The sequence below is a fragment of the Artibeus jamaicensis genome, unplaced genomic scaffold, assembly GCF_021234435.1.
Source record: "Artibeus jamaicensis isolate MK-2021 breed Jamaican fruit bat unplaced genomic scaffold, CSHL_Jam_final contig_923, whole genome shotgun sequence".
Lineage (NCBI taxonomy): Eukaryota > Metazoa > Chordata > Mammalia > Chiroptera > Phyllostomidae > Artibeus > Artibeus jamaicensis.
This window is the reverse complement of record NW_026522014.1, coordinates 806313-821291: the sequence shown is the minus strand read 5'-3', so window position 1 is coordinate 821291 and position 14979 is coordinate 806313. Positions and strand designations below refer to the sequence as shown.

At 39.3% G+C, this 14979-nt stretch overlaps 1 pseudogene; it reads right to left on the bottom strand.

Annotated features, from left to right (window-relative positions):
- Nucleotides 1-346: 346 nt before the first annotated feature.
- On the bottom strand, nucleotides 347-958 carry LOC119042726 (60S ribosomal protein L10a-like; annotated as a pseudogene).
- Nucleotides 959-14979: the final 14021 nt, after the last annotated feature.

Genomic DNA, 14979 nt, shown 5'->3' with positions numbered 1-14979 from the left:
GTAAATATCCATGAAACTATCACCACAATCAGTGCGATGAACATACTCATCACCTTAAAAAGCTTCCTCATGCCCTTTCCAATTCCTTCCTCCCCAGACAACCACTTATTTGCTTTCTATCATGATCCATTATGACACTATAGGATTTCATATAAACAAACTTACATAATATCTACTCTCTTTTATTCTCTTCTTTTACTCACAACAATTATTTTGAAGTTCACCCATGTTGTGTATATCATCATTTTATTCCTTTTTATTACAGATGATTCTATTTATTCCAGATACTCCTATTCATTTAATTTCTTTTTTTAAATGGTAGCCATAAGGCTCATTTAGCTGTACCTTAGTTCAGGAGCCAGGGCTTGCCCATGCTCTTGATGTACAAAAGCCCAGTTCTTTTTAGCAAGGACATCAGGAAATCGACAGCTCAGTGGATGTGGTACATAAGCTCATCAATGGTCATCTTCATGTGGCCAATGGCCACTGCCAGATGCAGCACTTTCTTCATCTGGAACTTGATCGTGGATTTCATTCCACCAACTCACCACGTTCTCACTATGAGTCAACAAAGAAGGGGACTTGCCAGCTTTATTCAGGCCTGGGCCCAGGATTAGTGGGATCTGCCTGATCAGAGATTCTGAAGCCAAAAAGACATACTTCTTGGCCAGCTTCTTGACCAGTTTCTTATTCCTGTTGAGTTTCTTCAGCACTTCAGTGTCCATGGTGGAAAGTAGGGGGTTCCTCTGGCCTTGGCCTCGTCACAGGGCCGCTGGTCCCCTGAACACAGACAGAGAGCTTGGAGGGGGGAGCAGATGTAAGCCTGACAGTGCCCGAGAGTGTGTGTCCTGATGGTCACAGTTCTACTGTCTTGAAAAGCTTCCCGTGCTTGTGCTGGCTCCTGTGCAGGCCCTCCCCCTGCCTTGTAGAGGGTGTCATGAGAGACTTTTCTGCTCATGGTGCCATGTACACCATGGTGTCATGGTGCAAAAAATGGAGAAGACACTCATTTAATTTCATTATACAGACCTACCAGATTCCTTATTCATTCATTGGTTGATGGTCACTTGAGATGTTTCCAGTTTTTATTTGTATTCATGAAGCTGCTATGAACATTTATGTACAAATCTTTCTAGAAACATACATCTTTTCTTTTCTTTCTTGGGATCTACATAGATAAGTTGTATTTCACTTTTTAAGAAACTGTCAGTTTTCAAATGCAGTTGTTGTACCATTTTACATTTCCATCAGTGGTGTATGAGATTTCTGGTTCCTTCATTCCCTTCCCAACATCTGCTACAGTCAACTTTTATCAGTTTTAGCCATTCTAATGGGTGTGACGTGTATCTCATTGTGGTATAATTTGCATTTCCTTAATGGTTATGATGTTGAGCATCTTTTTATGTTTTTATTTGGCATACATATTTCTTTAGTGATGTGTCTCCTCAAATCCTACCAATTTTTATTGCTATATAAAGTCTGTCCACAACATATCCAGCCATATAAAATGAAAAATAGAGACATTTATTAAAGAAGAAACAAGATACAAGAAACACATAGGGCAATGACACCTCAGTCCTTTCAAATTAGGCATCTTGGGACCACACTCAGTTCTCCTAGCATCTTGTCCACTGTTCAAAACACTGCAAAATCCTTTGTTGGAATCGCCATCAGCTGCCTCATAATATTTTCCTGACTTTCATGGTTGGTATAAAATTGCTTCCCTTTCAAACATGATTTTAGTTTTGGGAAAAGCCAGAAGTCACAGGAAGCAAAATCTGGGCTGTAGGGAGCTAAGTCACCTGGGCGATGTGACATTTCACCAAAAAATCTCTGCATAAGACATGATGCCTGAGCGGGCATGTTGTCATGATCAAGCTGACAATCACCAGATGCCCATAGCTGCATCCGTTTTCATTGTATTGCATCTCTCAACTGACCAAGACCATTGAGGTAGTGTTCCTTATTAATTGTTTGGTCTGGAGGGGTGTACTCATGGTGGACAACACCTTCCCAATCAAAATCACAGTTAACATGGTCTTGATCTTGCTGCAACTTTGCTGCTCCTTCTTTGTGTGTGGATAACCAGATCACTTCCATTGGGATGACTAGGCCTTTGTTTATGGATCATAGCTGTAGCCCCAGGATTCCTCTTAAATTATCATCTTCTTGAGGATATCTGTTTCATTGGTAGTGGTTTGAATCAAGTCATTAGCAACTGTAGCATGATATTCCTTCTATTCTGGTAGCAAAAGCCACAGAATGAATATTGTTATGACACATTTCATGCCAAGATCCTGCATCAAAATCTTGGACACAGCAGTTTTTAGAATCCCCAGATCAGCTTCTAGTTCTCACAGTGTCAGTCACAATCTTTGTTAATTGCAGTCGCACATGTTTAACATTCTCCAGGGTTCAGCTTATTGCAGGTCTTCCAGAATGTGGATGACTTTCAACAGATTCTTGACCATCTTTTAAGTGTTTTATTTGCACTGCACTCATTGCATCATCCCCGAAACCTTCTGAATTATCCAAATAGTTTCCATAGAGGAACGTTCAAGCTTAACACAAAAATGGGATGCAGATTCCTTGCTCTGCTTGCTCATTTTGAATGTGACAGCCACACAGTACACATGCTCCCTCAGCAGCATCTACCACCCCCACTGACTAGTAAATAAAGTTGTTATTGCTCATGCATGTGCTTTCTAGTCCACTCCCCTTGGCTGCCAGGTTACACAGATGTCTAACAAACTGTTCTCACTATGTTGAAAATGGCTGGACTTTTTCTGGACTGGAGAGTAGACTTTTAAAAAGACAAATGACTCAAAAGAAAATGAGGAAAAGATATAAAGTTGCATTCACAGAAGAATAAAAATGTTCAATTAGCATATTAAAAGATGCCCAATCTCAATTTTAATTAGAAAAAATCAAATTAAACCAATAGCATCATACTTCTCAGCCATCAGATCAGCAAAAATTCAAAAGCTCAATCAGCCTAGTGAACTTGGCCTGTCACCTGTAGGAATTTAAGCCCACGTTATAAAGAGAAATACCATTTTTTGCCAAGATAGTTCAAAACAATAACAAAAATTCCACAAGTAGATGCATTTGGATAGGGTATAGTAGGAAGAAGAACTGTCTGTTGTTCATCAAGCAAAGGCATTTGGTCCCTCTGTTTTTTGATTTATAAATTCATTCACTGATTTCTAAAGAAGATACCTAGGCTTTCATCTCCCATTTTTTCAACTTAATTCTGGATCTTCATTCTCCTCAACTCTTGTAAATTCTTCCACTGATTTCTCTAGAAGACAAAGCAAGCAAGCCAACCATATACCCCCCTTATGTCTCATTTCCCCAATCTCCAGTAACCTGTCCATTTTATTATAGACAGCATTTATTAAGCATGAGTATATGGGTTATCTAATAAGTAAATTGAGATGCCCTACATTTTTAGCTTCATGTCTGAGGAAATAACCCCGTCAGACACATGGCCAAAAAAAAGGTAAACTCTGGACCCTGGTCAGAGTGGCTCAGCTGGTTGGAGTGTCTTCCTGTAGCCTAGAGATTGTGGGTTCGGTTCCCAGTCAAGGCATGTGCCTAGGTTGTGGGTCTGATCCCCAGTCACGGTGAGCATGGGGACAGCAGGTCAATGCTTCTCTCCCACATCTATGTTTCTCTCTCTTCCTTTCTCCCTCGGGCTGTCTAATTCACACTTGCTCTATCTTCTGACAGTCTTAGGTTTCTCCAACCTTCCTTCCAATTCCTGTTTTCCCTGATCTCCAACTCTGGCATTGGTAGGTATGACCCAAGGACAATCCACCTTTCATCCTTTCCATTCTGTAATCCCCCCTCAGGTCTATTCTCCACTTTCTTGCCCCTTCAGACATGGATGGTGACAACTGTTCTCCTCTCTTCAGCAAGAGGTGTAGAGCATTGCACAAGAGGCAATGTGGTATAGTAGTTTTAAGGCACATACTTCAGACTCTGAATTCAAATCTTGGCTCTACCACTTACTACACATCATTGGGCAAACATTTTACCATTTCGTGCTTCCATTTTCTCATCTGAAAATGAGAATAAAAGAATAGTACTTACTTCATAGGATTGTGGCAGGATTAAATGAGTTCATGCATTCCAAAGGCTTAGAATGTTATCTGGCACATTGTGCTGTGTTTTTGTTCTTCTCTCTCAAGTGCCTTCAGAACCCCCATTTTATTGTGACTCAATCAACAAATGCACAGTGAGTGCCCACGACCTGCCAGTCACTGCAACAATTTGCTCAAACTTTTGCAAAGTCCTTCCACCATATTACATGACTTGAGACCTGGCCTTCACTGGCATCAGACCCCTGCAAACCCTCCACTTTCACAGGGGCTACCAACTCCCAGACCAGTGTCCTCATTCACAGGGGATGCCATTGCCAAGACCGCAGGCCTTCCTCCTTTTCCAGCATGTCAGTGGCCTTGATGCATGTTTTTTTTATCCTCACCCGAGTATATATATTTATTTTTCCTTTGGACTTAGAAAAAGAAGAATGGAAAGAGAGGAACATTGATGCAAGAGAGAAACAATCAGTTACCTGCCCTCTACGCCCTGACCAGGCATCAACCCTCAACCTTTTGGGTAAGGGACAACACAAAAACAACTGAACCACTCCGACTGGGCTTAATGCATTTATTATGATGATCTTTCTGATACCCTGATCTCACAGTTCTTTAATATTTTTAAGAAAAATGACTTTCACTTCACTCCACTTTAAACTATACTCAAGACTGTATCATAAGATCATTTGAAACTTCCACTTCTGATTTCTAAAATTCTGAAAACTATTCCTCTGATCGCAGCCTATTGCCCATTCAAACTGCATCACTTAGGATTAGATCCTCTGCTTGTGACAGAAATGCTAAAATAACAATGGCTTAATCAAGATAATGTTAATTTCTCTTGGCGTGTCAATAAAGTATGAATGTACATAACACAGGAACCCAGGGCAGATTTGGGGATTCCGTGATTATCAGAGACCCAGGTTCCTTCCAGGTCACTGCTCTGCCACTCTTAGGGTAAGGAGTCTCATTTGCATGGTCCATTATGAAACCCAGAGTTCCAGTCATCACATCCATCTTCCAGTCAATAGGAGAAAGAAATGGGAAAGAAGCAGCAAAGGGAATGTGCAACCTGTTAGGTAAAGAAGGTTTATTGGAAACTATGCATGATGCTTCTGCATCCCTTCTTTTCAATAGTGCTGTGCATCTACAACTGCTCTAAAAAATGAAGTTTTTTTTTAAATGGAGCATAAAAAACAAAAGGAACCCTTACTTTTACATAGGTCTTACTTGTCAGAATTTAGCCACAGGGCACAGGAATTTGAAAAATGTAGCCGTTATTTCCACTAGCCACAATTCCTGGTTAGGACAGGAAGTTCTAGTACCAAGGACAAAGTGGAAAATGACTAACGAGGAGGCAAACAGCAGCTTTTACAACACACTCACCCACCTCTCCTTCTGAACCTTTTATCAATTCTAATTATACCAAATCCCTCCCATCCTGCCAATTCCCATGTCCCTGTTGGCTTCATTTTTCTCCCTACCCAGCCCTGTGTGGCCAAAACCACTACAAGCAAAGCCAAAATGCAAATAACAAACAGGGAACAAATACTTGTAATTCAAAGTATTAATCGCTGTGTTTACATTTTTATTCATTTAAATCTTGTACTAAGCTTTTTTGTGGAATATAAAGAGCCTTGGAGACACTAAGGAAAAGGTCAATAATCTAATAGAAAGAATGGGCAAAGGCTATGGGTAGGTCACACACCAAATGAAATGCAAGTGGCATCTGAAAATAAGGAAATGGTTCTCCGCCTTGCTCACAGCAAGAGAAATACAGATGATAGCCATCCTGAAAATCCATTTTTAACATAGGGTTTAGAAAAAGTTAAAATTATGACAGCAACCTTGGTTGGCAAGGCTGTGAAGAAACAAACACTACTGCGCATTGCTGACAAAATGTGTAAATTGGCACAAAGCCTGTGGAGGCAATTCAGCAATGTCTTTCAAATCGCCAAGTGGAGATTCTGAGACTTCACCCTGCCGATATACGTTGGCATGTGTGATAGGATACAGCTATAAAGTTTCTCATCGCAGTAATGTCTGCAAAACCAAAATTTTGAAATACTGTAAATGTCAAATCAACAGAGAACTAGTTAAATGAGTTAGGGTACACCCACCCGATGGGACACTACGGCCCTGTTAAAGGCACAAAGAAGTGCCCTCCGCAATAATCTGAAAAACTCTCCGAAGTGTAATGTTAAATTTTTAAAAATCTACCAAATAATGTGTAAAACAGGCTACCTTTAGAGTGAGGGAAATTGCGTTTGCCTGCATGTGCACAGAAAATCTCTGCAGCAGTACACACAGAACTAACAACAACGGTTGCTTGAGGACGGAGTGTGGGGGTCGGAAGGAGATTTTTCAGTAGACATCTTTTTATACATCTTAATTTTTAAAACAGAAATAATTTACCTATTCAAAAAATTCAAGAAACCATTAATAAATTTAGTTTACCGACAACGATAACGCAAGAAAACAAAGACAGCCGCACCAAACAATCCTGAAGATCAGACGGCACCCCAGCTCTACCGCATTCTCGTCCCGTGACCCTGGTGATGTCGCTGACTCTCAGTGAGCTGTCATTTCCACACCTGTAAAATGGGGTGTCATGTTTTCATCTCAAAAGTCGTTGTAGAAACTGAATAACATAATACATAGTACTGTGTCTGGGAGGCAACTAATGAATATAATTCCCATCCTACACTCCCCCAAAAACTCTTCTAAAAAACCATAAAATACTATTTACTGTGTATTAGAAAATGATTTATCACGTAGTCCAGGATATAAATGAAGCAAAATATGGTAAAGAATTAATAGACTGGTGAAACGGTGGTGCCAGGAAGGTTTTCGGGGCGTATTTCATCTACCTCTCTTTTCACAAAGGAAGGAGAACCCAGGGCGCTGACGCCATCCACCCAACGCCATTCACCAAGATGAGGCTGAGATGGACTGGAACCCAACCCAACCCTTAACCCTCCTCTTAGTTCTTGCCAATCATTACTTAATTGAAGAGTGGGCTACAAACAATTTTTCCAGAGTCAAAATCACTACGTGCATTGAAAAAGAACTGTCTTAAAAGAGACACATAGTCATTTCCTCACATAATTATTACTAATTACATCTTCTAGCCTAAAAGTGTTAGCACACAATCTTCTAGCCAATAAAATTGAATTCTTTATAGGTGGCTATTAAAATATTTGAAAATAAATGTTAGGAGTAGATTTATAACATTGTTGAGGTTTTTTTAATTAAAAAGAGGAAAATATTTCTATATTTGGCTATGTGAAAATTAAAATTTCACACTGGCAAAAAAGACATAATAATAAGATTTTTTAAAAAGAGACAATCTGACAGGCTGTATCACAGGGAGTGGATTGATAATACACAACAGACTGTTACAACCCCCAGGGAAAACACGAAGACCCCAGCAGGAACAGGCACAGAATGTACAAGCCTGTCTCGGATAAAGGAACACACAGAACCATTAGGCAGAAGGAAAGAGTGTCGACCCACTCATATTCAAAGAATCACATTTTAAAACAATGAGATATACCACTACCTCAGAGATTACGGAAGGTTGGAAAGAGTAATAATGTCCCACACTTTGGACCCAGTGTGGGAAAAGGGACCTTTTCGTACATGCTGTTGCCATGAGCCTAGTATTGACATAACTTTCCTGGAGGGCAATTTCTGTGAAATTTCTGTGAAAAATGCTATGAAATTGTTGACCCAAAAGTGCCATTGCCATGAATTTATCTTATAAAAATACCCAACTGCCTAAAGATATTTTTATGAAGATGTATATTGCAGGCCGGGTTATGATACCAAAACTGGGAAACCAACAAAATGCCCATTCATGGAGGACGAGTCTAAAAATAAATAGAGGAATGATGCATTCATATGACATGCTCTGCTGACTTAAAAGAGTGAGGTTGCTCTAAATGTACTACCTGGAAAAGTGCCAGTGACGCAGTCAGTGAAAAAGCAACATATACAGAATGATCCTATTTTGTAGAAGTGGGGGAAGGGTCAATAGGTGTTTAAATATATGTAATTTTACTCAGAATCCTTAGTTTGAAGTGACAGAACTGAGCAGAACTAGCATAAGCCAAATGGGGTGGTTTGGCTCACATCACAGGGAACCCGTAAGTAGAGTTGGCCAAAGCGGTAGCCAGACTGGGGGCACAGGCAATGCCCTCAGCGTGTCTCTCTACTGACTCTGTCTCTCTCTGTGTCTTGTCCTCCTCGTTTATTTCATTCCAGATAGCCACCTCCCTCACGTAGCCCCAAAGCAAAGCCACTGCTAAGCTGACTTTACATCTACTAATGAGATGACCTGCAAGTGCAAACCACAGAATTTTCTGCTCGCTTTGGCAGGAGCCCCAGGTAGGACTCTGAAAGAAGCTTCCTCCAAGCCAGAGAGGGGCCTAACCCTCCTGGAAGCGATGGCTGGGGTGGGGGCGGGGCCGGGGCAGGACGAGGGCTCCTTCGCAGAGACTGGGGAGGCTCCGGATCCCATCCCTGGGAGCAGTGGGGACACCGGCGGGGCGGGGCCGGTGGTTCTCCGGATGAAGGAGTTCTACTAAACAACCTGTCCAGTACGCCCTGGACATCTTGACTAACAATAACTTTTGGGAATGGGATACTACGGTAATTGGAAAAGTGTAAAGGATGGGATTGCAGAAAATGGGATTTAACCCCACCCCCTCCAGCAAATGGGGAGTTCTAGTTTACGTCTGATATTGTTTTACGTAACAACAGAATCTAAAAAACAAAATGAACAAGCAGAACAGAAATAGACTCAGATACAGAGAACATTTGGACGGCTCTAGATGAGAGAAGGGTTGGGGGTTTGGGTGAAAAAGGTGAAGGGATTTAGAAGTACAAACTGGTAGTTAGAGAACAGTAACTACAGGGATGTAAAGTACAGCATGCCAATAATGTTCTAATAACTATGTATGGTGCCAGGCGGGTGTGAAATTTATGGGGATGATCACTTAGTAAGTTATGTAATGTCTAATCACGGGGGTGTACACTGAAACTAATATGATAATGGATGTTAACTAACAAAAATTAAAGTTATTAAAATTTTTAAAAATAAAGCTGGGTTTTAAAAAGGCTTAAAATAATAAATTCATGGCAATAGCCTTTCTGGGTCTGGGGGCTCAGACAATGTCTTCAGAGGATGCCCCTTTTGAGATTTAAAAGCACAAAGAACATGCACACACTTTTCCATTATTGGTCAAATTGTAGCCTAATTCTTCCTTGGCAACAAATTGGTTAATTTCTCCTGGAAAGATGCTGGGAAAGGAATTTTTATTGAAGAAGCTGATTCAACCTCTTTTTGTGACCCAGGTGAAGGGAGCGCACAGGCCTGGGTAAGTGCCAGGGTGGCTCTGCTGAGCTGGTCCTGGAGGCCCCCTCAGGGTAGGAGGACTGGAGGGCAGGGCCAGCCCCGCTGCTCCCTGCAAGACCCCAGGGCTTCTGACAGCTTCTGAACGGGCTGTAAACAACCCCAGCATGGATTTTTCTCTCCAGGGAGCAGGCAGTGCTCTCTGTCACACTTGCAGCTGACTGCCTTCTTTTCTACCCCCCCCACCCCTCCCCACATAGGCATGTCAAAGAGAAACAGGAATTCGAGACCCACCGAACAGCTCAACTCAGGATTCCACCAAGCCAGCATCTGAGATAATCAGATAGGAGCTAGAATGAAGTTTCTGTATTTCTTACCTCTCACTAAAAAATTTATTTTACAAATCACAGCATAAATAAAATTGCAAAGCAATGGGGAAAGCTACTTTTGAAGCATCCTTCACTATTTCAGAAGCATCCATTGACAGGTAAATCAGCAGATACACCAATGACTAATTATAAATCCCTGCTGTCTATTCCAAGAAGTATTTTTTTTTTAATCCTCTTCGACTGGACACATTGTAGCTGGGTTTCTAGTTACTTTATATATCCTCAAAAATAATTAAACAAGGTATAATTCAGAATATTTTACTACTTCAGATTACTGGAGAGTTTTTATTATAGGGTGGGTAAGACTGGTTTTCAAATGTGGTATCTGGCATAGTTTATAGTGGTTAAAACTTTTGAGTCAGACGGCTATAGTTCAAGTTCAGGTTCTATCATTTCCTGCCACCTTGGGCAATTCGCTTGCCCTTCTGAATCTGTTTTCTTATCTGTGTAATGGGATAATGGAAGTGCTTTGAGGATTCAGTGGGAAGCTTAGCACTAGTAATCCATCAATAAATAAGTTAGCTTTTAATCTTTTTAGTTGCATATTGTGTTTTAAATGTACCTGACTCTCCTAGGTCCCCAGGACATTTTCTTTAAAAAATTTTGGTCTAATGAGAACAGAGTAGGTCTGGTCCTAAATGCACTTTAGCCAAATGCTCAACTGAACACTTCTCAGTTCAGTACAACAGGTGGTGTAGTATCCGAGGGGGAAATAATACCTCTCGCTTTGAATCAATCTGTCAACTTCTCAGTTCACTGATTTTGCAGCATCTGTGAATTCTTAAGAAACCAACCTTCCCTGCTATCTTTCCATTAACAAACAAACAAAACTTTTTTTTTCCCACAGAGTTAGGTATATTTTGATCTATTCAGCTTGGGAGGAGTCCACCAGCATAGATCATTGCATTTCAACAACATCTCAGTATATGGTACATGAAGGCAGTGTTTACCCACAGGCAACACTGAGTGAGTGATGAGCTAGGAATTCATGAGGCAGATCAAGCAACTCTGATAAAGTAGAATGAGTGGCAAGAAAGTAAAGTGACAAATGACAAATTGAGAACAATATTTGGCACACACGTAACAAGCAAAGGCTATAAAGTACCAATATCAGAATGTAAAAATATAAAAGACTCTACAAATCCATCAGAAATGTCAAACAATCCAGCAGAAAAATGTACAGGGTATTTGCTTTCAAGTCACAAAAGAAATTCAAAGAGTCAGGGACATGTGAAAAGAACCCAAGCCTCATCAGGAATCAGGGAAATTCCAATAAAAGCAACAGTGGCTTGCCATTTTTTACTATAACATTTACAAAAGTTAAAAAGGCTGATAAGTGCCTAATGTTAAGAATTTCAAGAAATGGATATTCTCTTACATGAATTATATTTATTTTCTATTGCTGCAATGGCAAATTGCCAAACAGTTGCTTAAAGCAACAATAATTTATTATCTGACAGTTTTGTAGTTCAGAAGTCCAACACGGGTCTCACTTGGATAAGATCAAGGTGTGGGACTGGGCTGCAGTCCTTCCTGGGGGTTCCCTGGAGGGAACCCATTTCCATGCCTGTTCCAGTGTCTGGAGGACCACAGCTCACCTGGTGTCCTTCGTCCATCTTTAAAGCCAGCAGTGCTCCATCTCTTGGATCACTCTTCTGCAGTCACATCTCTGACCACAGCTAGGAAAGATGCTCTGATTTTAAGGATTCACATGATTAGATTTGGCCCAATCAAATAATCCAGGACAATCTTGCCATCTCAAGATTCTTAACCTTAATCACATTTTCTAAGTCCCTTTTGCCAAGTAAGGTAACATATTCACAGAATTAGGATGTGGACATCTTGGGAGGAAGCGTATTCTGCCTCACACTGATGGTGATAATATGGCCTGTTTAGAGGACAGGTTGGCAGTATGTGCATACCTACTGACTCTGGAGTATCTATGCTACGGAAACACGTGCACATTTGCATAAACAGTGCATGTCCAAGGACATTCACTGCAGCATCATTAGTGAAAGCAAGGGATGAAAACAACTTAAACACCCTGCAGAAGGGTTATCTAAGTAAATTATAGAATGCTCATATTGAATTACTAGGTATCAATTTAATATACAGGGAGATCTCTGTGTGCTGATACAAAAAGATCTCCAGAACATTTGGTCATACGGTTACATGAAAAAAGAGAAGGAAAAAAAAAACATCTGGAGGGATTCCCACCAAACCTTTGAGAAGTAGAATGAAATTGAGAGTCAGGAATAGAGGGGATATTTACTTTTTCTTTTCTAGATAGTTAAATGATAGAGACAGAGATACATGGATAGCCATGTATCTCTGTGTATCTGTAATGTTTGAATTTTCACAGGAGTGTATTCATATAGTCACATAATATCTTTAAGATGTTAAATTTCTTTAAAAACAAGTGCACTGAGCTCTGTGTCAGGAGCACAGCTATGTGACTTGGGTTACCCTGTCTCTTAGTCCATAAATTTAAGGGATGGACACAAGGACTCTAAATTCCAACTCTAGATTATATGGATAGACGTAGCAGAAAAAAATTAACTCAGCCTAGTACTATTTTGGTCATTTGTGAAAAGAAAATTAGTTCTTTATTGATTTTTAATATCAATGTCCTAAATTTTCTGGAATGTTCATGAGTTTAAATATAATTTTTGATCCTGTAAATATATTAATGCTTGTTGAACTCAGTTTGGGTCTAGAAAACATTATTTCCACAGGCATTCTACTGCACTACTAGGTGATAGTGTAAATTGGTACATATTTTCTGAATAGCAAATCTCAACAGGCAAAAGCTTTAGAGCAATTTAATCTTTCACTGTTTAACCTAGTAATCCCAAGCAGTTTAAAGCACTTTAACCTGGTAATCTCACATCTATAACTTTGTTCTAAGGAAAATTATAAAAGTGATCTAAATATTCAAAAAGGAAAGTGATTCAATAAATTAAGCTGTATGTTCAGGGGACATCATTATACAGCCATTAGAAATATCTCAAAAAATGTTAACAACACATGAGAATTTACAATCAAATTTTGAGGGAAAAAACCTAGAGAGATATGTGTATATTTTCTGTTCACTATGTAAGTTTTATGCTTATGAGCCTAAAATAAAAATTAGAAGGGAATGTACCAAAATGTTAATGATGGTTAGTTCTAGGTTGTGATATTTACAATACTTTTAGGGACTTTTTATTTTTTTAACTTTACTTTTTTTAAGATTTTATTTATTTACTTTTAGAGAGAGAGGAAGAGAGGGAGAAAAAGAGGGAGAGAAACATCAATGTGTGGCTGCCTCTTGTGTACCCCCTACTGGGGAACTGGCCCACAACCCAGGCATGTGCCCTGACTGTGAATAGAGCCAGCGACCCTTTGGTTCGCAGGCTGGCATTCAATCCACTGAGCCACACCAGCCAGAGCAGAAATTTTAAATTTAGAGTCACTTTTGTAATCATAAAATAAAACTTTAAATGATCTCTATACTTAAAAATTTATAGTGACCTCTTCAAATGAAAAATTTCACTGAGTTTATAGAGAAATCACTAATTCTCTTAACATTTGGAAAATCATCTTTCTTCCTTCTTGCTTCCTTCTGCTTGCTCTGGGTTTACTCTTGGTTTTTCAGTTGGTTAAGATGGAAGGTTAGTTTTTGATTTGAGATCTTTTAAAATATAGGTCTTTATGAGATTTCACATATAAGTGAGATCACATGATATTTGTCTTTCTCTGACTGGCTTATTCTGTGTAGCATACTAACCTTCAGGTCCAGCCATGCTGTTGCAAAATGTTGGGGGACTGGATGAAAGTAGGTAAAGGGGTTAAAATATATGTATATATATAACATACAAAAAATAAAATATAGATCTTTAGGGCTATAAATTTCCTTCTAAGCACTAATTTAGCTGCATCCAAAAGATTTTGATATGATGTATACTTCATCAAAGTACTTCCTACTTTCTCTTATCATTTCTTCTTTGATCCATTGGTTATTTAAAAGGAGTATGTATTTTTTTTTGAATTTCTGGATAATTGTGAATTTTCCAAATTTCCTTGTACTATAAAATTTTTTAATTTGTCCTGACTGGTGTGGCTCAGTGGGTTGGGCATTGTCCTGGGGACTGAAAGATCAGCAGTTCGATTTCCAGTTCGGGAAGCCACATGCCTGGGTTGCAGGCCAGGTCCCAGTTGGGAGTGTGCGAGAGCCCATGCTTTCTCTCACACACTGTTGTTCCTCTCTCGCTCCTTCTCCCTTCCTTCCCCTCTCTCTAAAAATAAATAAATAAATAAATATATAATCTTTAAATTTTTTCAAATTAATTCCATTGTAGTTGGAGAACATACGCTGTTATGTTTTCAGTCCTCTTAATGTGTTGAGACTTATTTTGTGGCTTAGACTTAGTCTATCCTAGAGGCTGCTCCCTGTGAACTTAAGAATGTGTGTGTTTTTGCTGCTGTTCATTGGAGCTTTCTACAGATGTCTGGTCGGTCTAATGGGTTTATGGTGTTAGTCAAGTCTTCCATTTCCATATTAATATTCTATTCATTTATGAAAATGGGATATTGCCGTTCCCAGTATGATAGCTGAATTGTTTATTTCTCCTTTCAATTTTGTCAGTTTCTGCTTGATGTACGCTGGGGTTCTGTTATCAGATGCATATATGTTTATAATCACTATGTTGTCCTCATAGATTGACCATAAATTGATCCCTTGATCATTATAAAATGATCTTTTTCTCTCTAGTGACAAATTTTGTCTTACAGTTCATTTTTTTCTGATAATAGTATAGCCACTCCTCCTCTCTGTTGGTCTGTTAGAGCATGGTCCTTTTTTTCCATCGTTTCCTCTTTCAACCTGTTTATATCCTTGAATATAAAGTGTGTTTTGTAGCCAGCAAGGAATTGGAGCATTTTTTAAAATCTATTCTGACAATCTCTGCATTTTAATTGGAATGTTTAATCCATTTGCATTTAATGTACTTACTGACAAAGTAGGATTTACAGCTACCATTTTGTATTTGCTTTTTTATGTCTTATCTTTTTTATTCTTTGATTCGTTTATTCCTGCCTTATTTGTGTTAAATAGCTATTTTGTAGTATACTACTGTTTATTTTACTATGT